This window comes from Chionomys nivalis, chromosome 1 (genome assembly GCF_950005125.1).
Source record: "Chionomys nivalis chromosome 1, mChiNiv1.1, whole genome shotgun sequence".
Taxonomy (NCBI): Eukaryota; Metazoa; Chordata; class Mammalia; order Rodentia; family Cricetidae; genus Chionomys; species Chionomys nivalis.
The window spans coordinates 89,697,759-89,722,196 of record NC_080086.1 but is presented as its reverse complement, the minus strand read 5'-3'; the positions used below and the strand labels follow the sequence as shown (position 1 = coordinate 89,722,196).

The 24,438-nt window shown below is 36.7% G+C and overlaps 1 protein-coding gene across 2 annotated transcripts in view; it reads right to left on the bottom strand.

Annotated features, from left to right (window-relative positions):
• Snca (synuclein alpha) overlaps positions 1-24,438 on the bottom strand; it is a 98,609-nt gene that overhangs the window by 56,131 nt on the left and 18,040 nt on the right. The window lies entirely within an intron of this gene.

Genomic DNA, 24,438 nt, shown 5'->3' with positions numbered 1-24,438 from the left:
TGTGTGTTCCAACTTTAGGAAGGAAAATTTTTCCAAGGTGCATTTTCCATCAGACAACTTTTCACCTCTGATGGTTTGGATTATAAACACATTTGTTTGAGAAAAAAAGATTTGTTGGATCTAAACTACACCTGTGTTCATCTCGGGATGCTAATATCCGGGTCTGCCATCTTTTCACTCTTACCCACAAGAATCAGAGTGTCAACTATCCTTCATCATATTTTTCCTCTTGAAAGACTTCCATGGATGACTGAGTTCACTTTTAATACAATACAATTAAAATTTAACTTATTTAATACAATGAAATTTTTGTTTTCTCTATTTTGGTTATATACTGGCAATGCACTGGGATGCAGCTTCCATTTCACACAGGAATTTCTGTGTATCTTCTTGCACACACCATTTACTGGAGCCCTTAAAGATTTATGAGAGTGGTCATAGGCATTAATCGTGGACTACCTATTAAGAGCATCAGATTAAGAGGTCTGAATATATTATTGTGTATAGTATTAACACGTATTGAAGCTTTTACTTATAGTGTACATTTTGCTGTTTTATCTTTCAAGAGATTTGGATGTAATTTAATTTTATTCCTGTTATTTACTGACTTCAAATGACATATATGTATTATTTTAGGGGAATATAGGTTTAAAATTTGTGGAAGTTTCACTGCTAAACACAGTATACGAAAAGGATATTGTACCCTGCTAAAAGGTCTACGGGAGAGTCTCTTTCTTTGTCTGCCTCAACTCCTTAAGGACAGTCATCATTCTGGTCATGATCTACTGTGTATCACACATATTCTGTTGTTCCCTGTTTAATCTCTGTGAGAGGGATAGTTGCCTAAGGAAATGGATCTTTGTTTTTTAGCTCATAATTGCACTATGCTAGCATTGACACTCAGAACCCTACATGAGTTCATGAATCAATTAGACATAATTTCCATTTTCCTTAGTACTGTGTGAGCTAGAGAAAACACTTCCACTAAAAGCACACATGTATAAACCACAGGGGTTAATGCTAAAATTTAATCTAGAAAATTGTAGTTATACTTGTAAATATCTAATACCGTAGTGTCCTCTACATAGTATTAACAGATTATGCCATTGTTATTTATTAAAATATTCTTCTTTAGTTCATCGCTTATATTATCCAGTTATCTAGATTATTTATTTGTTCGTTTATTAACAATTCCTTAAGAGAAATGTTTAGAATGTTAGGGAACAAGTTGAAGTCATCTTTCATTTGACCAAGTTCCATTGCATCCCTTAGTATGCCTGTGTAGCAGTGTATTCCTGAGGACAAGTTTCAGAATTCAGATGTGGTAGAAATGTAGAATTGTTGCTTTAGGAAGTACTAGACACTCTTAGTCCTGTTATAATAAAAGGTTTTGTGTTTTTTATGTCTTTTAAACTTGTTAGACTCAAAATAAAGCCATGACGTGTCAGATGTTTATTTCAACAATGTACATCTCTTCAAATACGTAACACCCTGCATATACACATCCAAAGAGGGATTGTGGAACCTATCAAAATACAGTAAAATAAACCCCTTCTTCAGGTGAATCTCTTCCTGGTAGACTCCTTTCTAGATGTAACAGTATGTGATATGAACAGCATGGTATGTCAGTGTAGCAGGAGTGCCGGTGGCAAAAAGCACCTGGGAGATATTATTACAATCCAAAGCAAGGTGTTTTTGAAGACTGGAGTTGACATTTGCGATGCTGAAGTGAGAGAAGTCTTATATGAATACATACAAATTGTCTTGGTATTTTGGAGGGTGAAAGATAAAAAGCCATCCTTGACGTCAATATTGCTACCCTCTGCAATCAACATTTTGTTTGCTTGTAGTTGTCATAAAGTATTGTAAATATTACTTATAGAAGGACTTTTGAATAAAGAAATAGTCTGAGCTAATTTTTATGTGATTTTCAGTCATTTATGTATTATTACAACTCAGAGCTCATTCTATCTATAGCTATTATTTGAAAATTTGTTGCACATTATTCCTGTACACTCTATGAAAGTGTATTGCTATGACTGGTGTAATAAAAGCTGGCCTGCCAATAGACAGGAAGAGGTTAGGTGAAACTTCCAGACAGAGAGAGAGAGACAGAAAGTGAAGATGAATCATGGGGTGGAGGAGACACCAGAGGAGAAAGAGAAGAGGCAGGACATGCAAGGAGGAAGGTAAAAGTCATGAGTCAGGTGGCAGGACATAGATTAATAGAAATGGATTAATGTAAGTTATAAGAGCCAGCCTAAGCTAAGGTCAAGCTTTCATAATTAAAAATAATACTTCTCCAGGTCATATTTAGTGAACTGGCAGCCCAAGGAAAACTCCATGTACAAAGATTTTTGTTTTTTTTTTTTTTTTTTTTTTTTTGAGACAGGGTTTCTCTGTGTAGCCCTACTGTCCTGAAACGCTCTCTGTAGACCAGGCTGGCCTTGAACTCACAGAAAGCACCCTGCCTCTACCTCCTGAATACTGAGTTACCACCACCCAGCAATTTGATGATTTCTTAACCCATAAAAAACAATCTTAATATCTTTCAAATGTACCTAATTTTTCACCACAGAGAACATTTCAACTGCCACTGAACAAAGACCATTAAAATTATTGCAAATATGAGCTGGTGAAATAGCTCAGTGGGTAGAATGTTTGTGTGCCAGCCTGATCACCTTAGTTGAATACAGGATCCTACAAAGGGATAGAAGTGAGCCAACTCCAGAGAGATGTCTTCTAACCTCCGCAACCATATGGCACATACACATTGTGAAATAAGTAACAGTTTTTTTTAGACTTTAGGTTTTGAAAACTTTATCCTACTTTCTTAATTCATTGTTTTAGATAACCAAGCAAAAGGTTATTAATAGTAATATACCAACGTATTAATGAATAAGATTAATAGTGAAAAGAATTAGAGAGAGTTCCTTTGAGTACTGACATTAGGTATAAGAAGATATTTACACCACCTGGATCAGCTTAATATGAAGTTAATAGTTTAATTGTTTTTAAGTGGGTCAAATGTTAAATTGTGAGACATGGGTAAAAAGAGTACACTGGATTTTTATTTTAAATAGCATAGAATTTCTTCAAAATCTTACATAGATTGTATGTAGAACCACTGGTATGTAGTTAAATAGGTTTCATTGCGCTTTGTAATGTGGTAGCCAGAAGTCTATTCAACCTATGTCTCAGTTGAATATATGCCACCACAACTGTACCTCAGTTCTAGAGACTTAGTAGTGATATTTGTCCAATTATAGACAGATTAGACAGACAGGTATAGAGATCAACAAGAAATGTTTATGAAGCACTGCCTTAAAAGGGAAAATTTTCTGATGCTCAATAACTAGGTAATATAAATGTATGAATAAACAAATAACAGGATATATGTGCATGCAACAAAGATGGATAAAAAGTAAGCGCTTAGGACAAATACTGACTTATCATGAGGACCTGGTTAGTGCATTCATGTTCAAAGGAAATGATATGTCTAGAGACACAGGCAGCTAGCGGTTATCCAGAGGGAAAGATCAATCAGGAGGCAGTTGATAGTCTCATTCACTCTCCAGGTCAGAGTCTCATCAACCTTCTGAATGAAAATGACAGGAGAGAAGATGGAAGACAGAGTGGTAATGATAAGGAACCTAGAATCATTTTTTTGAGAGAGAAAGGGAATTACAAACTTCAAATGCCTCTGTGTTTTGTGTTGTGGCTCTCGGTAGAATACTGCTTCCAGTGTTGATAACTGATAAGGCAGGATTTCTTGCTTGGGGGAAAGATTAAGTTGAACTTTTTGACCTGTTGAAGCTGAAATGGTGTATCTTTCTAAGTAAATATGTGGTATATATGAAGAAACATTGAATCAACAATGTAGCTAGAATTGTAAATAAAATGATAAATGGTTTTGAGAACATATGGCATTTCTGTTGGGAAAGGCAAACATGGAGAATATGTCAGGAGTCTACACAGTGGTTTAAAGGCTTAAATTGTGAAAATGTGAGAAACAGATTTTGTGGACAATGCTTTGGGTAATACATAGGAGATGAATAAAAGAACCAGATAGTAACTAGAGAGACTATGTATCTTGGTGTATGCAAACGTGTACAGCTGCAAAAATGTCAAGGTTACTGTCTCATGTGGCAACACCACTATGCAAATCATAGCTTCTAAAGGGGTGCAGTGAAAGCAGAAGAATCATGTGTAACATTACAAAATCCCTTGTGTAAACACTATGTTATCCTATTACTTTCTTGTCCATGTTTTACATAATGTGTCTGATTAAAATATGAGTGTTGTATATGCCCTTTATTAACAGATCCTTGTATAAATCCCATAGGGATTTTCTAAAGACAAACCTCATTTGCTAAATATTATACACTCCTTGTTGAATTTTAATAAATCTCATAAACCCCACCTGATGTATTTCTGAGCCTTTTTCTATTTTTCCTGCTGTCTCTGCACCTCCTGTTTACACAGGTTGTTCCATGGTCATGTTTTCCTTCAGACACTGGCTCCGTCCTATTCCTGCCATTCCCTGAAGTGAGGAACCATATGGTTTGCAGTAGGGCTTGTTAAGTCTCACACCACTGACATCAAAGCTGGCGATTTCATCAAGATGTGTTATGTCCATTGCAGTCTGGACGGAGAATATTGGACTCCTATGCAGTGGGCAGAGAAGCATGCTATTCCCACAGAGTGTAGTTAACTCAAAAATTCTCTTTGGAAAAAGCTGTCCTAGATGAACAACAATTCTATATCTAAATACTGCTTCACCTCCACACAACTATGGGGTGTCAGTCAATACATGCACCAGAAAGAGGTGGATAGGGGAGGCCAATTGAGGTGACCTGTTCCCAGACAGTCACTCATCTCTCCCTGCCAGGGCAGAGTAAGCAGGTAGTTGTCAGTCCGCAGATGGCCAGCCCAGTCAGGAGGACAGCAGCTGCTGCTTATTTCCCTTGTTCTCCTCTGCTCTATGTTGTCCTCCCATTCCCAAATCCATCCCTCTCCCCCACTCTTTTCTTCTTTTTATGGTTATCTCTCTTGACTGTTTAATTGGTTGTTATAGATGCTTTTATTACCAACATCCATAAATTACTATTTAACGAACTTTCATACCATCTGTTCTTATGGGAATTATAATAAATACAGAGGAAATATTTACCAAAATATTTAGAGAAAAGTAAAATTTCAAATAGTTACTGAATTCTCTCCACATCAGCCCTAGTCATTTGGATGTTTATACACACAGCCTTGGAGCACTCACAAAGTAATACTTCAATTCCTTTTATACCTTGATTTGATTAATTAGCAAAATTATTAAAAGTGTGCCTAATCATTCTCATGTGAAATGATACATATTTATAAAAAAGAGTAGCTTCTGCAAATAATGAAAGTTTAACTTCTTCCTTTCCAATTTGAATCCCTTTGATCCCCTTATGTTGTCTTATTGCTATTGCTAGAATTTCAAGCACTATATTAAAGAGGTATGGAGAGAGTGGACAACCTTGTCGTGTTCCTGATTTTAGTGGAATAGCTTTGAGTTTCTCTCCATTTAATTTGATGTTAGCTGACGGCTTGCTATAAATAGCTTTTATTATACTTATATTCCATGCTTTGTGCGTCCAGCTGCAATGGATGGGTTTTCTAGCTAACCACCCATCCTTCCCAGCATGAATGACTGTTATCACGGCTTTGGATTTGGTCATCCAACCAATGCATGTTGAGATTTTCAGGTGGCTAATTTTCACATAGACTTTCAAGTCATCAAAAAAAAGTGAAATTAGAAGCTCTGCTGTTTCAGGGAAGCATGGAAAAATGAAGGGATACTATTGAAAGGCAGCATACTAAATACAGACAACCTCTGAGTCACTAAACCAAGATTTTAGTGGTGGATTTTTAAAAATTGACTTGTACATATACAGGATATGCATTTTTTGCTATCCATTTTCTGCTGGTTTAAATAGTTCATAGGATAAAGATTTGTTTAACTATTAGTAATTTTGAGTAAAAGACATTAAATTGTGATATGTATAACTATATTCTTGAGAATACCGTGACTGTGGATTCAGTTTCTGAGATGCACAGTGCTCCTGATGAGTCAGGCAGACATGGAATTTTAGTACATTAGATCTCTTTTCTTTCTTGGTCACTTACCATTTATGATATTTGGAGTTCATTTGATCTTTTAGGCTTTAAAATGTGTTTGTAAAATGGAATTACATGGGGGCATGCAGATAGACATGGTGCTGGACAGGTAGCTTAGAGTTCTATATCTGGATCAGAGAATCACAGGAAGTGAACTTTGACACTTGGCATAGCTTGAGTATAGCAGAAGTCAAAAGCCACTCCCCAGTGACACACTTTCTTTAACAAGCCACACTTTAACTCCAGCAACGTTACACCCCCAATAGTGCTACTCCCTACGGGCCTATTTTCATTCAAACCACTACAATTAGTGTTGACAATAAATAGCAATGAATAAGTATATTGTACATTTTAAATTATGCAAAATCTGAAATGTATAAAGCATTATAAAAGTATATTGTCTCACTGGTGACAGTTCTTACTTCACAGGGTTTTTAATTTGTCAGGGAAATGTGACACTCAGTGACCACACTACAATTTAATAAATGTCAAGATAAAGCATTAAAATTTCTAGGCCACTAAGGAATAAAAAGACCACAAATCTAAGCTCTTTTATGGCAGGAACTAGGTCAGTTATTACCACACCTCTAAAACATGAATTTTATTAGTTTCAATTCATACAGTTTAAGTAACTGAATAATGAAGCAATGTGCTCTTGACCAGACAGATAATGAGTGTGTTCCCACTTTCCGCAGGATACTGAGGAAAGCTACATTACAAAGCCTTAACTACACAGACTATTTTCAGAATTCTAATTTCAAGAAACCAGACCATCTGCATACATTACCATACAGCATAGGGATGGTGCCAAAATCTTGGGTCTCTTTGCCAGACGCTCTAGCAGGCAGGATTTATACTATCTTGAGTCATGGTTTTGACCATGGCTCTGCAGCAATAATGCTGTTTTAATTTTTTTTTCCATTAAATAAACAACAACAAATTCTTAACAACCTCAATTCTGTTTGGCACCTTCAGTAAAAGTTAGCCTGGACAGAACCTCAAGATTAATTTGTGAGAGATTTAATATCCTAGTCTTTCATCTTCATGGCTGCTGAGAAGTTAAGAGGTTTTAAATGGTTCCAGTGTGATCAGGAGGAAAAGGGCACTGAACTGAGTGTCTAGAGCAAAGACAAACAGAAAAAATTGCTTCTTTACATTTATTTTTGAGTTTAATATGGAAGGAGAACAGAAAAGAGAAACAAGAGCTGCTCTAGACAGATGCTATGTTCGTTATTCTGCATCTAACACACCTTAACCATTCTTGAATCTTAGCTCTTATGAAAGCATAATGCTGTCTGTGGACCCATCACACAGTCAAATATTCATATGAAGAGACATAGTGACAGGTTAGAGCAGTGTATAATTTTGTGCACTTGTACATGATATATATTTACCTATACGGTTGCTTTGGAGACATTTCTGTTTTTGAAATTCCTCTCAGTTGCTATGTAGGAATCACCTTTATCTGTCATCCAAAGCCCTATACTTGAGTGGAAACCTGAGTATTAATATGTTTCCAGCTTAGATTGCATAAAGGATCTGAAGTGGGCAGATTAAGTATAGTACTGTTAATACCTGTGCATCAACAGGTCCTGACAAAAGGATTACTCTCTACCAGTTTGTGAGAAATATAACTGGATGAAATGACACAAGGATAATTCAGCTAGGACACTGAGCATCAGCCAGGTACAGTGAAATACACAAAAGCTCCAGATAGGGCAGACAGAGAAAACTCCATTATAGTAGCTCTGATTTCACTGAAAATATTCTAAAACTCATTTCAATTGTATCAAATACATAGTATTAAGAAATTGTAAGTCTTTTTTCAATTAACCAAAAGGGAGCACATAAAAAGAAATTAAGAAAAGCAAATCCCAAATTGAGAGAAAACATATAAGAACTAAGATAAAAAGCACATGAAAATGGAATTCTTTAAGAAAACTATAGATATATAATCAGTAGAAAATGATGATAGCTCCTGTTAATCACCAGACCCCCCAAAAGTTATTATCACATTTTACTGAATTTTATAACTACTTTGAAACATAAAATTGTTTTGTGGGGATTTTTTCTCTTTTTGGTCAGTTTTTTTTTTTTTGGTTTTGGTTCTGTTTTTTGGTAACAAAAGATCTACCCACGTGAGGCCTGACTTGGGTTTAGCTAAAATACTAAGTAAAGAATACGTGAAAATTGAGGAAAGAAATAAATCCATAATAAATTCTGTAAGTAAATAAATCCAGTAAAAGTTAAGCTGATGATTCACATAACAAATGCTTCAACATTTTCCATGTTTCACAAAATGTTAATTCCAAGTAAATATCATAATATAGTAGGATAGGTGTAGCTGATCTGTGCTTGCAGTCACCTCTCTAGGAATGAGGCAAATGGTTGAGAGATACAAGGTCAGCTTTGGGTTTCTCTAATTTTGTCATCTAGATGAGGGTCAAGCAAGCACAGAAATAAGACTGGTGTCTCTCAAGAATCTTATTCACAATTCTCATTGACATTCAGGTCTCATAGATGTGTTTTGTATCTAAGAACAAGTGCATGCAAAATGGACCTTGGATGTGCAGATGACAACCCTTCCACATGATTGTGCTGGAGGGCATCAATTGATTCCCTCCCACAGAAGAGGAATTGCTAACTCTGGTCTTTTGAATAAGAATGGTCCCCATGGGCTCATATATTTGAATGCTTAGTTATCAGAGAGTCACTATTTAGAAAGGTGGTTCTCAGTCTTTCTAATGTGTGACTTTTCAATACAATTCTTCACATTGTTGTGATCCCCAACTATGAAATTATTTTTCCTGCTGCTTTACAACTGTAATTTAGATATTGTTATGAATCATAAACAAATATCTGTGTTTTCCAATGATCTTACATGACCCCATGTTGAGAATCACTGACTTAGAAGAATTAGGACTTATGGTCTTGTTAGAGGAAGTATGTCACTTGGAGAGGGCTCTGAGGTTTTAAAGTCTCAAGCCAGGCCCAGTGGCTCTCTCTCTCTTCTGCTGCCTGCAGATTCAGATATAGAACTCTCAACTACTACTACAGCACCTTGTCTACCTGCATACCACCATGTTTCCCATCATGGTGACGACAATGAAGTAACCATAAGAAACTATAAGCCAATTCCTTAATAAGAGTTGTCGTGGACATGGTGTCTCTTCACAGATATAGAATACTGACTAAGACACTAACCAACAGTGATTTCTACCAGAACATACAACACAGTAGGAAGCATGTCTCTGGAGTTTTGAGTATGCTTTTTTTGTAAAAATACTAGTCAAATTTGAAGAAATGCAGCAAAATAAGAAATCTCTCAATTGACTCATATAAGCTACGGATAAAGCAAGTTACAGTTTTCCTTTATAATCTTGACTAATTTCAGAGCTGAATCAGGAAAGCTAACGTAGTTTGACATTTTTCTTTTCTTATAGTGAAACCATTAATGCTGAAGAGTTCTGAAGAATTTAAGGAAACCAGGGTTTCAGCTATACCTCCTGGGCTCCATTCAACTGCATAGTCCATACAGTGACAGTCATACTGTCCTAACCTGCAACATAGCCTCATTCACCCTCCTCACCACACCTCCTCATTTGTGTGCATGTATGTCTATGAGTGTACATATGCATGCACACACATGCACATACATATGCACACACATACACACATGCATGCATGTACTCACACACTTTTTCTCTTCCTCTGCTCTCCTTGTCACTAAGAAAGCTTTGGTGTTCTCTGCCAAGTAATTTACATTTTCTAACTGGCAGCCTGGGATAAAAGGCAGAAGGAACATGAGTTCTTTTTTTTTTTTTTTAATCAGGCTTACCTAAGTGTTTCATTTTATTATTTATATTTCAATCACTACAAGAAAGCAGTGAGTATGTTTGGATTTGAGCAGTTGTTTTGGAAGGCATCATTTCCAAAGGAAAACATATAGTTAAATCTTACTTTCAAATACAAATATGCATTGCTGTGGGACAATGGTCTGTATCCTGTCAATCATATTAGAAATAAATGCTGATTGGCCAGTAGACAGGCAGGAAGTATAGGCAGGGTGACCAGGCAGGAAATAGATGTGGGGCAATGAGAACAGGAGAATTCTGGGAAGGGGATGCAGTCCACAGTCATGACCGAGCCTCAGAAAAGGCAAGATGTGACTGCCTTGCTGAAAAAGGTACCGAGCCACGTGGCTAACATAGACAAGAATAATGGGCTAATGTAAGTTATACGAGTTAATAAGAAGCCAGAGCTAATGGGCCAATCAGTTTATATTTAATGTTGAACTCTCTGTGATTTCTTTAGGACTTAACAACTTAAACCAGGCAGGACAGAAACCTCAGACAATAATGCTTTTCCATTACCCCTATCCTGACCATTAGACCCTGCAAGCTACAAGTCCCATCTCACCCCTCACCCAAACCTTCCTATCCCTCTGCAACCTCAGTGGAACTCTGAAACATAGTCTTCTACTACACAGGACCAAGAGAGGATCAAGTGCCTGCTACTACAAATAGAGGACCAAGAAAAAAAAAACCAAGAACCACCTACTACACAGAGTGGAATAAGAAATTCCAAATAACTCAATTAAAAATGGGGTACAGATTTAAACAGAGAATTCTCCATAGAAGAATCCCAAATGGCCAAAAGACACTTAAGTAAATGTTCGTCCTTAGCCATCAGGGAGATACCATCTTACACCAGTCAGAATGACTAATATCAAAAACACCAATGATAGCTTATGCTGGAGAGGATGTGCAGTGAGGGAACACTCCTCCATTGCTAGTGCAAATGCAAATTTGTACAACTACTTTGGAAGCCAGTATGGCGGTTCCTCAGAAAACTGAGAATCAACCTTCCTCAGGACCCAGCAACATCACTCTTGGGGATATACCTAAAAGATGCTCAATCATACTACAAGAACATTTGTTGAGCTATGGTCACAGCAGCATTATTTGTAATAGCCAGAACACAGAAACAACCTAGATGCCTCTCAACCGAAGAAGGGATAAAGAAAATGTGGCACATTTACACATTAGAGTACTACTCAGTGCTAAAAAACAATGACATCTTGAGATGTGCATGCAAATGGATGGAATTAGAAAACAACATCCTTAGTGAGGTAACCCAGACCCAGAGAGATAAATATGGTATGTACTCACTCATAAGTGAATACTAGCTGCAAAGCAAAGGATATTGAGCGTATAGTTCATGATCCTAGAGAAGCTAAGTAACAAGGTGAAACCTAAGAAAAAACATACATAGATCCACCTGGAAAGGGGAAGTAGACAAGATTGCCTGACAAGCTTGGGGTGGGGGAAGTAGGAAGGGTGGAAAGGAGAAGACAAGGGGAGAAGGGGGAGGAAAACTTGAGTTAATGGGATAGTGGAGACTGGAGAAAAGACAGAGGTGAGAGTCTGAGGTGTGGATGGGGATGCGGTGGAGGGATAGGGAGAAGGAATGGGAGGAAGGGAGGGAGTGGGAACTGGGACTAGTATGTAAAATAAAAATATATAGGTTGTTTTCTTTGTAAAAAAATTATTAAAAAATTTCAAGCTACACATGAGATCCCTGTTCATCCATTAGATAAATCCATACACCATGAGTTGTATTAACTGCTAGGAATAAAATGATGATTAATAAATAAACAAAACCCAAAATATGCTTTTGTGACTTTCTATACCTTATCAAACAGGAAAACAAACACATTGGAAATGATATGTAAGACAGGAATTTTGTCATGCTGTAAATGATGTTAATATAGAGAGGAAGGTATCATTCTAAGAACACTTGAAAATAAAGATAATTGCTACTATGGCCTGAATGTCCCCAAAGCCCATGACCTCAAATTTAATCACTACTGTCACAGTTTTTGAGGTAATTAAGTCATGAAGGATCTGTTATTCTGTAAATGGTATGAGGGGACAAATTTACCCCTTCAGTTCTTTTCACCTTGTTAGGTGAAAAGGTAGAGCAACAAGATGTCATCTTGGAGCAAAAATGAAATCCTCTACCATCTTAATCTTGGAGTCTGTAGCCTTTACAATGTGATAAGAAAATGTCTCTTGTTTATTAATTACCATATCTCATTTATTTTGTTGTCATAGAACATATTGACTATTAGGGACAACTCTCTCAGAGTCAAAAAGTTTTATGATGAGAATTGGCAAATTGTTAGGACTTCAATGATCAGAAATACTTGTCAAATGTACATAAGCCAATAAACTAACCACTCAGGAAATATAATCCATCGCTCTTAGAAATGTTTTATTCAAATGTGTTCTGTTATCGGGATATAGCCTGGAATCATCATAAGATAACAAGAAAGAGAATTGTCAAAGTGGTATTTCATATTGCTTTGAAAATTAAGATCAAGAGTGATATATAAATGAACTACTCCAGCCAGGAATTGTTAATGATCGGGAGCTACATAACTTCACACACACACACACAGACACACACACACACACAGACACACACACACAAATCTGGTTTTATACCAGGAGGAGACAAGGTCAGATACTCTCAAGCAAGGTCACACCTAATAAATGACTATCAAGGTTCACAGCTAGATGTCAGTGCATTAGATCCCCCAAAGCAATCTTATACATAACTGCAGTATAATGCTTGGTACAGTATTGAACACATATTACTAATTAACTAGGTGAACTCATGTATGTGCGGATAAGTAAATGAATGGACAGCGAAGGTCATGGTCATGTAATTAATTTCAAGTCCTACAAAGCTCAAATGACTTTATGACTTAATTTAAGTTGAAATATGGGCACCAACAAAGAAAATTCATATCTTTAATTTCTAAGTGTAATTAAAGGAGGATAGAGATAGTGCTTAGAGACACACACATCACATATGTGCACACCTCTCTGTTTCTCTCTCTCTCACACATACATGCATATATACATACATACACACACACCACATTTTAAAGAACAGAAGAGTTTACCACCTTTATTATTGTTTTATAATCTGTTTGTTTCACTTATTGCAGCAAGAGCAACCTAATATGATACCCATTATTCATCTGCACCTTTCTGTTCAAGTCATTGCTACATGGGAAAAGCCATCATGTATTTAGCCTAGTGGCTATGTCAAGCCTTTAGCATTTAAGAAATGTATTATAACCAATGCTTTGATAAATAAACATATTTAAATTGATGGTTGCTGAATTCCAGGACACAAAATACAGTGAGCAGAAAAGCATACTTGCAGGGTTTTTCTATCAGTCTCCCATGTGTCCTTAGAGATGCTTCTTTCAGTGTGTTCTTAACCTGTGACATAGAGATGCTCAACACGTGGAGCATCAGCAGAAAGCACCATGCCCTTCCCACGCCAACCTCAGTTCCTGAGATTCAACACTGGAATGACAAATTTCCAGGTTCTCTGGGTTCAGATCAGGTCTTTGAAAGAAGTGTAGGCTGACACATCACGAGGAGAGAAGCGAGCAGGGGAATCTTCTCTTTCCAAAGCCTCTAGGTTAGGAATGTACCGAGGCACATTTCAGTCACATGGACCATAGTCATAGAGTTGTGAGGGAATCTGGGATGATTACCAAATGCCAACAAGAGCAAGGGCATTTCATGTCCCTCTTTCTTCCTCTTCTCTCTGCAGAGACATCTTTCTATTTTTTAAAAAACTTAGTGAAGAAGCAACTTTAAGGGTCTGTGTGGAGTTGTTCTCTGGGATGGCTTCCATTTCAGGAATTATCAGTGTGATGAATTAGCATGAATAGACATTACATGTAGTATCCTCTAATGTATGGGAGGAAAAGGGTTGAGACAATGAAGATGTCAGCTTCATAGATGGTCTCCTTGAACCTCTCCCCATCTAAGGCAGCAGGATCTTTTCTAGGATTTGGTGAAAAAACTCACAAAAACAAAGGGGTCATTTGTTTGTCCTTCCCTTAGAAATGTTTTTTTTTTTTTTAAGTGCCTACAAAGGAATAGATTGTGGTACAGAATGCTGAGAGGTCAGTCACTTGCTCTGAATGTCCTTTTACTTGGGATCTAAAACTTGCCATTTCTAAGAAAAGGAAGAACAGAGTCCAGAGTCAGGCAGGTCATTAACCCAGGTCATATCATATCTGTGTTCCATTGAATACTTAGAATTTTTCTCTATGCACTCAGCATTGAAAGAAACTAAGAAGGATAATTATACCTCTGCCATGTAATGTTAAGCACTTTGGTTTTCTCCAATTTAAAAGAGAAACTTTTAAACTTTGCTTATGCCAGTATTTCTCAAAATAATTGGAGCAGAACCCATTTCAATTAAAGCAAGGAGATAACAATTAATAAAACCTAGTACATTTCAAAAAAAAATTGAAAGATCTAAGGGACAATAACAGTGGTGTGATGTAATTGTTAATCTCAATTGTAAACTTGATAGACTCTCAGATTAACTAGGAAATGAGCCTCTAGGAGTGCCTGGAAGAGCTATCCTGATTAGGTATCCAAAGTGGGAAAACCAGTCAACTATGGGTGGCATCATGTCCTGGGCTAGGATCTTGAACTGTGTAAAAAGAGAGAATGAGTGAAAAGCTAGCATTTGTCCCTCTCTACTCCTGACTGGGTTTTTCTTGTTGTTGTTTGGATTGGTTTGGGTTGAGGTTTTTTGTTTGTTTGTTTTCACATGACTTGACACTTTCCATTTCTGCTGCCTGAATTTCCCTGTCATGATGAACTCCACCCTTGAACAGTCAATCAAAGCCTTTCTCCTTTAAGTTGTTTAAGTCAGAGAATTTTTATCACAGCAACATGAAAGAAACTAAGACAAAGAATGTGACTCATTTTTTTAGGCAAATAAAGTAAAATTCTTGGTGAAGTCTATTCCTCTTAGTGTTAAAACACTTAATAAAGCCAAACTATGCTACTGTGGGAAAGGGTCTCTAGAATTATGTATCTTAAACAGAGATATAACAAGAAACATCAAGAAAAAAATGCCACAATTATTCTACTACCCAGTTGACTGCTTGTCTTTTGTCTGCCACTGCATTTTTTCTCACTCCAACTCTATGCAGTTGGTTGGCCAATTACAGAGGCAGAACGCTGCTTTAGAAAGGTTAAATGAGTTGCCAAGGGTCTGGCAATGCATAATTGAAAAAAAAAACTGGCCTAAAATGTAGTCATTGAATCAGGATAGAAAACATTTTGAGCTCATTTCACTCAACAGTTCTATTCAATGGATAAAAACATCCATGCTCAAAGCCCAGGCTGGTGAAAGAGATGAGAATAATGCCACACTCCATGACCTACCGAGTTGTCCTCTATACACAGCCACATTTTCTATACGCCCAAGCAAACTAAATAGTGCACATAAACCAGGCACTGGGTATAAAGATCAGGGCCAAAGTCCATCATAGTGGGTCAAATATTAAAAGCAAAGTAGCGTTAACCAAAACATGTAGGAACTACCATTGCTTCAAACTTAGAGTGGTTATCTTCCATGCAAGAATTCTTGTTTCTATAAACAGTTCTGCTAGTATTAGCAGAGATTTTTAAAAATGTATTTGCTTTACATATGTGGCAAAATTAAAGATGAGACATTCTAGTAATTTTGCACCGTGTATGAAAATATATTGATCCCAAGCTTAGTGATGTAATAGCAAGCACCTTCCTTCTCCCAGAAACTTAACAAATAACACATGGTCCACTGAGCAAAAATTGGAGTGTCAAAGCTAAGCTGAGTATGCATTCCCTAAAGCTGTATGACAAGAAATAACATAACATATTAAAATGGAAATTTCTCATTTTTGTGGATATGCAACAATAAAACAGAAAGGTGTGCATGTGTATGTGTGTGTGTGTGAGTTTCTGTTAGTTTACCACTGTAAATTTTCAAACTTAGCCCCTCACAAGCATAGTAAAAATCTGACATTTGTTTTATTCCTTGTATACACTGACCTGCAACTATATTCATTCGTGTGAACTGAGTTCCAAATAAATTAGACATACTGTTTTAATTAGAAAACACCAGTGAAAGGAAAGGAAAAAGGAAGTTGAAATATACATGACCGCTTCTTATTTTTCATTTATTTCATTTCCATTGGTTCCTGACTCTATTGCTTGTTTTAAATATGCAATATAACTTTAATGGGAATTAGAGACTATTATGAAAATGTTGCAAATATCTGTTTAATGATTCCATTACACTGGAGATATCTTTAAATTAAAAGTAAAAAGTTGATAGAAACTGTAATAAAATTTCTTATGAGTTAATTACCTCATACCAGACTTGACAATTCATTTTCTCCTAATAGAATGATTAGATTTATGATATGTATCATCCAATTTCAGTTTTCATAAATATATATTCCCATGCAAAACCACACTGATCTCATTTACTTTATTTGTGCTCTTGAAAATATCAAGCAGTTGTATTGCATCCTACAAGTGACAATACAATCTATGTTTACATGGGATTGGAGTCAAAGTCTTCATTTTTGAATTTGGAATAAGACTAATGACAGTCATAATATACAAACACATTTTATCATTTTCTGCTTCAATATGTAGATGCTATCTATGTCTGTCATTTTCTTACGGAGTGAAAATGCGGGTTAGATGGGAAAGAGATTAAAATGAAAACAAACCATGGAGAGCTCATGAATGTAAAGACAATAGCAAATATTGAGTGTGTCCAGGTAATTGAAGACAATAGCTAATATTGAGTGTGTACAAGCCATTTTCCAAGAGAGTAACTTTTAGCTTCTATTACTAAAAAATAAATAAAAGTAACATTATGAGACAGCAGACATGTTAACTTGCTTGATTTTAAGTATGTGTGTGTGTGAAGATGAGTGTACCATGTTTTATCCATTTAATATACAAAATAAATTTTATAAAATTTTATAAATTGAAACCACCTTACATATAACAATAGAAGCTCAATGAAACCCTATCAAAATATTACACAATAGTTGTATGTAAAGGGACACTGCAAATAAATATTCACATGTGTCCATCTAAGACTAATTCATGAAACTGCAATAATTGCTACTATGAAGCATTTGTTAGAATACCAACCTCTGCCAGCATTTAGGAAGAAATGGACGAGTTACATAGCATAGCTTGTACCTGTTCACTGGAATAATTAAGGTCATGCTACCATGCTGACCTTGGAATGCACTTTTCCTACATACATCAATATCTATGATCTAGCATTTGAACATTTTTATTCATGTCTATGCTGCTGAAGGCTGCTGAAGGGTTCATTCTAGCAGACTGTAACCAGTGAAACCTAGAACTTGAGTGGAAGTTTTGTGCCCTTGTGTCTAAACAGCTGAAATATTATGGTTATTATTTGTATAAGATTACTTCATATACCTAGCTTAACACTTGTTCAAGAGTTAGTATTTATTTGGAATAATAAAAATTCTCTTTCATTTCTAATAAAAGCCATGTAACGTTTCTTATAATATATATAAACTTAGGGCAAGTACATACTATAGCCAGATTTTGATACTAGGGATAATCTTATCTGCTGCCCTACATATTCTAGGGTAGGCATCTGGCACTCATGATTCATGTGTCCTCTGCTGAGCCATCTGCATACCCAGCACATAGGAGCAAATTACACAGTGCTATTGAATTACAGCAATAGCCAAAGCCCAGTAAGTCTATTTTCCTGAAACAGTTTATAGGTCATAACAGAAAGCTTTTGCATTTAGAACCTTGCTTGCGTAAGGTCACTAGGATTCACAATTCATCTTCATCCATATATGTCCAATGAAACAGTGACAGGCACATCACAACTACCTGAAAGGTTGTTCCTAAGTGGGGACAATGTATACACAATTAGCATATGATCCTTTCAGTAAAAATATTGTTGTATACGAATCACATTGCAAAAATATTACTGATAATATCTCTTTTGAAACAAATCAACTGAATAAATTGCGCCTTTTTTCTATTTGGCCTATTATTAGGCTTTAAGATTTCAGTGCAGTTTGTGGACTCCACTCCCACTACAAACACAGAGAGGTCACTCACTGTGTCACAAGGCTTTCACTTAGGTTTGAATATTTTTAACAATTGTGTTGACTATCTTCAACTGGACTGACAGGACTCAGAGTCCTAGTGATTTCAGATGATGTATTACATTAACCATTATTAAACACTGAAGGAAAAAAATTTACTGTGCAGGGAAGTATTTCATTAATCTTGACATTTGATGTCACCAGTAATCTGTGTATTTCTTCAGAGAGACCTGAAAGGTTGCCTATAGCCAGTGGCTGCTTTGTGAGATGGGGATAACATGACTCACCTAGACTCAGCACATGTCTTCTGATCAAGCTCTGTTTCAGTGTTTAAAATTTAATCTGTCTGATGCTACATATGCCAATCATGCTTACAGGAGGCAGGAAGAGGGATGCAATAAGTGTTACAAACCATGCCACTCCTGACTCTGTTCATTCTGCCTTGGTCTTCTTCACCCAGCACACACTTAATTAGCCACCCTCTTATGGATTAAGGAATGATTATAGACTACATGTATCTTATCCTGCATTGAAATCCAGGTTTTCAAATTTTATTTATACTCTATTGGTGAAAATTTTCAAAATTAGCAATGCTTCAGAACTTCCTTTTGATTCTGGAGAAATATAATTAACACTCCTGAGCCTTGGTGCTTCGAGCTTACTTGTATGAAAACAGAGAGTTACTGTGTGGATTAGGTCAATGTATAACAGGGACAGGATAAGAAACAGAGCAAGATTATGTATGCAGGGCAGCAGCTCCACGAAGCAGAGCAACATCAGGTATGCAGGGCAACAGCTCCACAACTGATGCAATACTTTCACACATTTTAAAATGTTTTTAAAAGTCTGGTTACAACTTTTCAGAACGCTCTAAATTGAATAAAAGAAATATGTATTTATTTAGCAATAGTCACATTGAACAGCATCCCCATAGAGAACACCACTGAGCAGCTGTAGAAGACAGACCGGCCAGATGTCCCAACCAAATGCTCCAATGACTAGCTCTGAGCTGTAAGCACTGTACCGTTACTCAACAGTATGAACTCCTGTAACGTCCTTTGTCCAATATTCTCCATCCAAGCAGATCTTTCTCTCAGGCAAAATGGAGAATAGACTGAACTTCTGTACATAAAACTATGCCTAGCTTGCCTTTCTGCCAGTGTGTATTGGCCAATTTCTATTGTAACAATCAACTGAACAAGTTTGGAGCAACTGAAAAGCTTTGTTACCCAGTTAAATGTAGATCAGGTCTATCGATTATTTAGTCACTTATAAAATTTTCCACATTTGTTGTTGCCAGTGATTATCCCTGTTTGTGCATATACAGTGCAGCATATGTGTGTGCATGTGTGTGTACATGTGTGTTTTATTGATACATATGCAAAAACTGTAAATAGTATACCAAACAGCTAATGAACAAATACACTAAAGTTTTCAGATATAAACTCAATATGCAAAATTAAGAAGCAATTTTTACAGGTATCTACGAAAGAAAATAATTCCATTTAAATAGTATTAATAGCATTGAAAGCATCAACAAAAATAAAGTCCTTAGAAATAAATTTAATGCAGGTTTTACAGTCTCTGAGAACTAAAAAGTGTAAAACATTGGTGAAAGAAATTGAGAAGACAGAGGTAAATGGGAAGATAACCTATATTCATGGATCTGTAGAATCAACAACATCAGAAGTTCACTTTGGCCAAAATAGATTAGATTTGAGATGTGTCTCTGGTCCCAACTAAAATACCACATCTTCCAGACACAGACAAAAGCCCGAAACTCAGAAGAGTCAAATCAGAGGACATTAAATGTTCAAAGTCACCTTGAATAATAAGTAATCATACCAATACTTTAGATTCATAACTGGAGGCATTAGAATGCCAGATTTCACAAACTGTCACAAAGCTGGAGTAACAAAACAATAGTGTACTGGCATAAAAACACCCACATAAAGCATGCAATGGTACAGAGAACCTATAAACCCACAGACTGGGCATGAGTCAACCTTGGCCAAGTGCATCAAAAGCACACAGTAGCAAAAACTGCACTGGGAAACTTTCAGCAAGCATCACTGGTGATGCGGACAGTCACATGCAGAATGGAAAATCGAACACAACATTCAAACCTTGAAAATAATATATGAAAACATAAAGGAAGATTTATTGACATTGGTCTGAGCAGTAATGTTTTTGGATCAGATTAAACACTACAGACTACAGAAACACACAAATCAAATGGCATGAGACTCTCGGCTTCTCCACTGCAAATCAGATGACTCTTAAGAATACAGAAGTAGCCTGTTGAATAGAAGAACCAGTTCATGAACCAAATATCTGTTAGGTGTTAATTTTTTTTTAGTGAACTTGAACTACTCAATAGAAAGGAAGTAAATAACTTCGGTTAAAAATGGACAAAAGAGTGTAAGAGCCAGAGGGGATGGAGAACACCATAAAAACAAGGCCTTCTAAACACAACAGAACCTACCCACATATGACTGTGGCACCATGCATGCATAGGGTTGGCACAAGTCTTCACCAGATGGAATCCTAGAGCAGAAAGAAGTGAACACTTTCCCCCACCCCAACCCAGAAGCTCTCTTCAGTTTATAACCACTTGCAAATGAAAACTTAGTTTTCTCCAAGGAAGTGTCACTGGAGAAACTCACTGTTAAGGGTAAGCCCCACGCCCAGCAACAGATGGTCAACACAAAACAAACACAGTGGCATCTTTAGAGGTTCTTTGCCCCATAATATTGTGTCAGGGCATTTTCTTAATGCTACAGGTCTTTGCATATATGTTATGACTTCTGGTTTTGTGAGGGTTTGGCAGGGAGTAGGGGATTCTGTGTATGCCAATGTGTGTGGTTCTGTGTCCATATGTATTTCTCAGGCTCTTTCTTTGACTCTTTTCCTTCTGTTTGCTTTAGTTTTATCTATTATAATATGATTCCTTAGCTACCTGTTTGCTTTCTAGGATAGACAGAAATGGTGCAGATGAGGATGTGAAGCGAGGTGGGAGGCACTGGGAGCAGTTAGGGTAGGGGAAGTTATATTCAGAATACTTTGTATGAAAAAGATCTATTTCTAACAAAAGAGAAAATTAATAAAAGGAGCTGGACAGTTGCCTCACTGGGTAACGTGACTGATGCACTAATACGGGGTCTTGAATTTAGATACCCAACACCCACATGGAGAGCAAAACAGCTTGACAGAGCACACCTGCAAATGCAACACTAGGAAACAGAGGCAGGTAAATCCTGGGAGAACTGACTGAGAAAGAGATCCCAATAGCAGCCTATGACCTCCATATATGATTGTAAAAATGGATTTGCGTACCAAACACACTCACAAAAATCACAGATACACTACATACACCATACACACATGCATACCACATATACACTCACATGCATATATACATAGTCACATGAAAACCAAACATACTACAGTCGCGCGGGGCACACACATGCACACTCCTAAATGAATTATCTGGGTAGACATTTATCAAAGAAGACACACAAATGGCCAAAGGTTACACAAAAAAACATTCATCACTAACCATCAAGAAATAAAATTCCAAACCACAGTGTCATTGCCTTATACCCATTAGACTGGTCAGCTAAAAACAACAGATGTGAAAGACAGGGAAGCTTGAGGAAGCTTGAGGATGTGAAAGACAGGGAAGCTTGAGCTCCTGCTGCTAGGAATGTAACTGATTGGGCCATTATCAAAACAGTATGCAAGTTCCTCAAATACTGAACCACAACTACCATGTACTCTGGCAATCATTCTCATAGGTATAAAGAAATCCCTCACAATAGTCAAGATATGTAAGCAAGCAAAAGAGTAATTAGCAGCTAAATGAGTACAGAAATTGGTGTGTGCACATGTATGCAAATGAAATGCTATTCAGCCTTCAAAGGGCTTTTAAAGAGAAGGAAATCCTTGCATTTGCCATAGCATGGTTAAACCCTGAGGTCATCCTACAATGAAAAATAAGCCAGATGTAGAAAGGTACGTATTTTGGGATCTCTCTTCTATGTGGAAGCTATTCTAAAAACATCAAGCCCATAGAAACAGGTTAGAATGGTGGTTATCAGGGGCTAGGAGATGGGACCATACAGCCAGATGATGGTCATAAGATATAAAGCTTTATCTGGGGCAGAGGAGGGAGGGAATGTCCTAGAAACCTAACATGCAGCACAGTTCTTATAGTTGTTAGTGTTGCATTGTATTCATAAACTGTCACCACAATAAGAGAAAAAGTCATGGAAGATGTTGCCTATGTTGTCTTTGTTGCTGTGATCATTTCAGGATGCACATACACTTACTAAAACATTGTGCTGTATTCCATAAATATGATTTTCTTTAGTTAGCTGTATCTAATTAAAGATGGGGGCACATATCACTTTAGTTATCTGAAACTGTATCTTTCTTTCCACTGATATTAAAAATAGGTAGAATACAAGAGAGCGGGAGTATCCCAAAGAAGAATTTATGAAATACAAGGTAAAGGAAAAAAAAGAAAAAAATAACAAGAAGAAAGAGAGGGAGGTGTGCCTGTTCTCTCATCACCCAGGAAGCAATGAGACAAATACACTCAGAAAGCGTGCTGGGCAAATCCGAGGTCTGTCACCTCTATTTCCCCAGTGTTCCAAGTCCAGGGATTCTGGCCACCAAGAGAATGGCAGTGTGGTTAATCCACTTCTATGAGCCCCACTGGTCAAATTCCTGCTCTTCCAAGTTTCTTGAACACAGTAAATAATCATTATTTTTTAAAAAATAGAGCAAATGGGGTCACTGAAAATTAGTTAAAAAATAAATAAATAAGTACTTATTGCTCTTTACCAAGATCATTCTGATTAGAATCTGAAAGACGAAATAAAATATTTCAAATTTCATTGGAAATAAATCTAATGATTTTATTTAAACTGTGGATATGTTTAGCATCAAAAATATGGTCATAATTTCATAATTTACTTGAATAATCCTTGAGTTATTATAGATATTCAGAACTTCATTGCAAAATTGGGCTTTACCAGCTTTCTGATAAAGTAGTGGAATTCCTTCCTTACAGATGAAAGGACCTTAGGCACTGAGCACAAGCTTTCATGCCTAGCAAATGACCAGTACAGCATGAAGATCCAGCATTTTAACCCCAAACCTACAGGGTTTCATATCAATTTCTTACTCCAATTTCTATGTGTATGGCTTCATTTTTATACTAGGAAACTTTAAGAACTTACAATACCCCAAAAAGAAATATCTGCAAATGTTTCATTTTATAACACTGTTAGATTTCTGCTTTTGAATATTAAAATGAGAACTGGTATTTTAAAAGGTAGAAAATAAGCCCAAGTTAATGTGAAGTGCTTTAATGAACCGTTTGTGATTTACACTGCATATTTTAAGAGCAAGCAAATGGGAAATGGAATGAAACATGCTTCCCAAACTTCCTACATCCAAAGCAACAAATTCTACCAATTCCTTTATTGCATAATTCAATCAGAGGAAGCTGTGTGCTGGCCATGACCATGGAAGTGATATTTCAGACAGATAGATGTGTGCTAGCTATGGCCATCAAGGTAACACCAGCAGGCTGCAGAAACGTGGTACTCACTTCCCCTCTACAAATTCCACATTCCTCATTATAAAATCAGGAAATAGTTTTAAATAGGGGTTCTGTTGACAGCCTTCCCTTCGTCCTTTGGTATATGAATGTGATCATGCATTTTTCTGATAGGAGACTCCATTGCTATACCTAGAATATGGCATTAAACCCCCACATTTACCCAGAAGCAAACTTGAAATTCTATACGTTAGAAATCACTATATGAATCCATGATCTCTGTCCGGTATGCACTTTCAGTCTCAGTTTGCAAAAGCATGTGTTTGGTAATGAGTTGATATCTGGCATGCAAATATGTCATTTAGTAAGAGATGGTGTCATTACAAAGAAATCCAATAAAAGATTTTCAACCTTGAAATGTAGAAATGAGGAATGGTAACAAGCTGCTATTCTCACAAAGAGGAATTCCAGACCCACCATCTACATGAAAGCAGCCATTCTTTCTGAAATGTCACCAATACTTTAGCACTTACGATACTGTTCATTTCGGTAGTTTTCTTCCAGAAATTAAAACAATCAGGGATATTGTGCAATGTCCATGGCATTTCCCAGGGTTAACAGTGTGACAACATAAAAGCCCTATAAAAGTGCGGTGCCCCCCCCACATGCATATCTAATGGCTGCTTTCTGATATACATGAAGGATAGTGGTA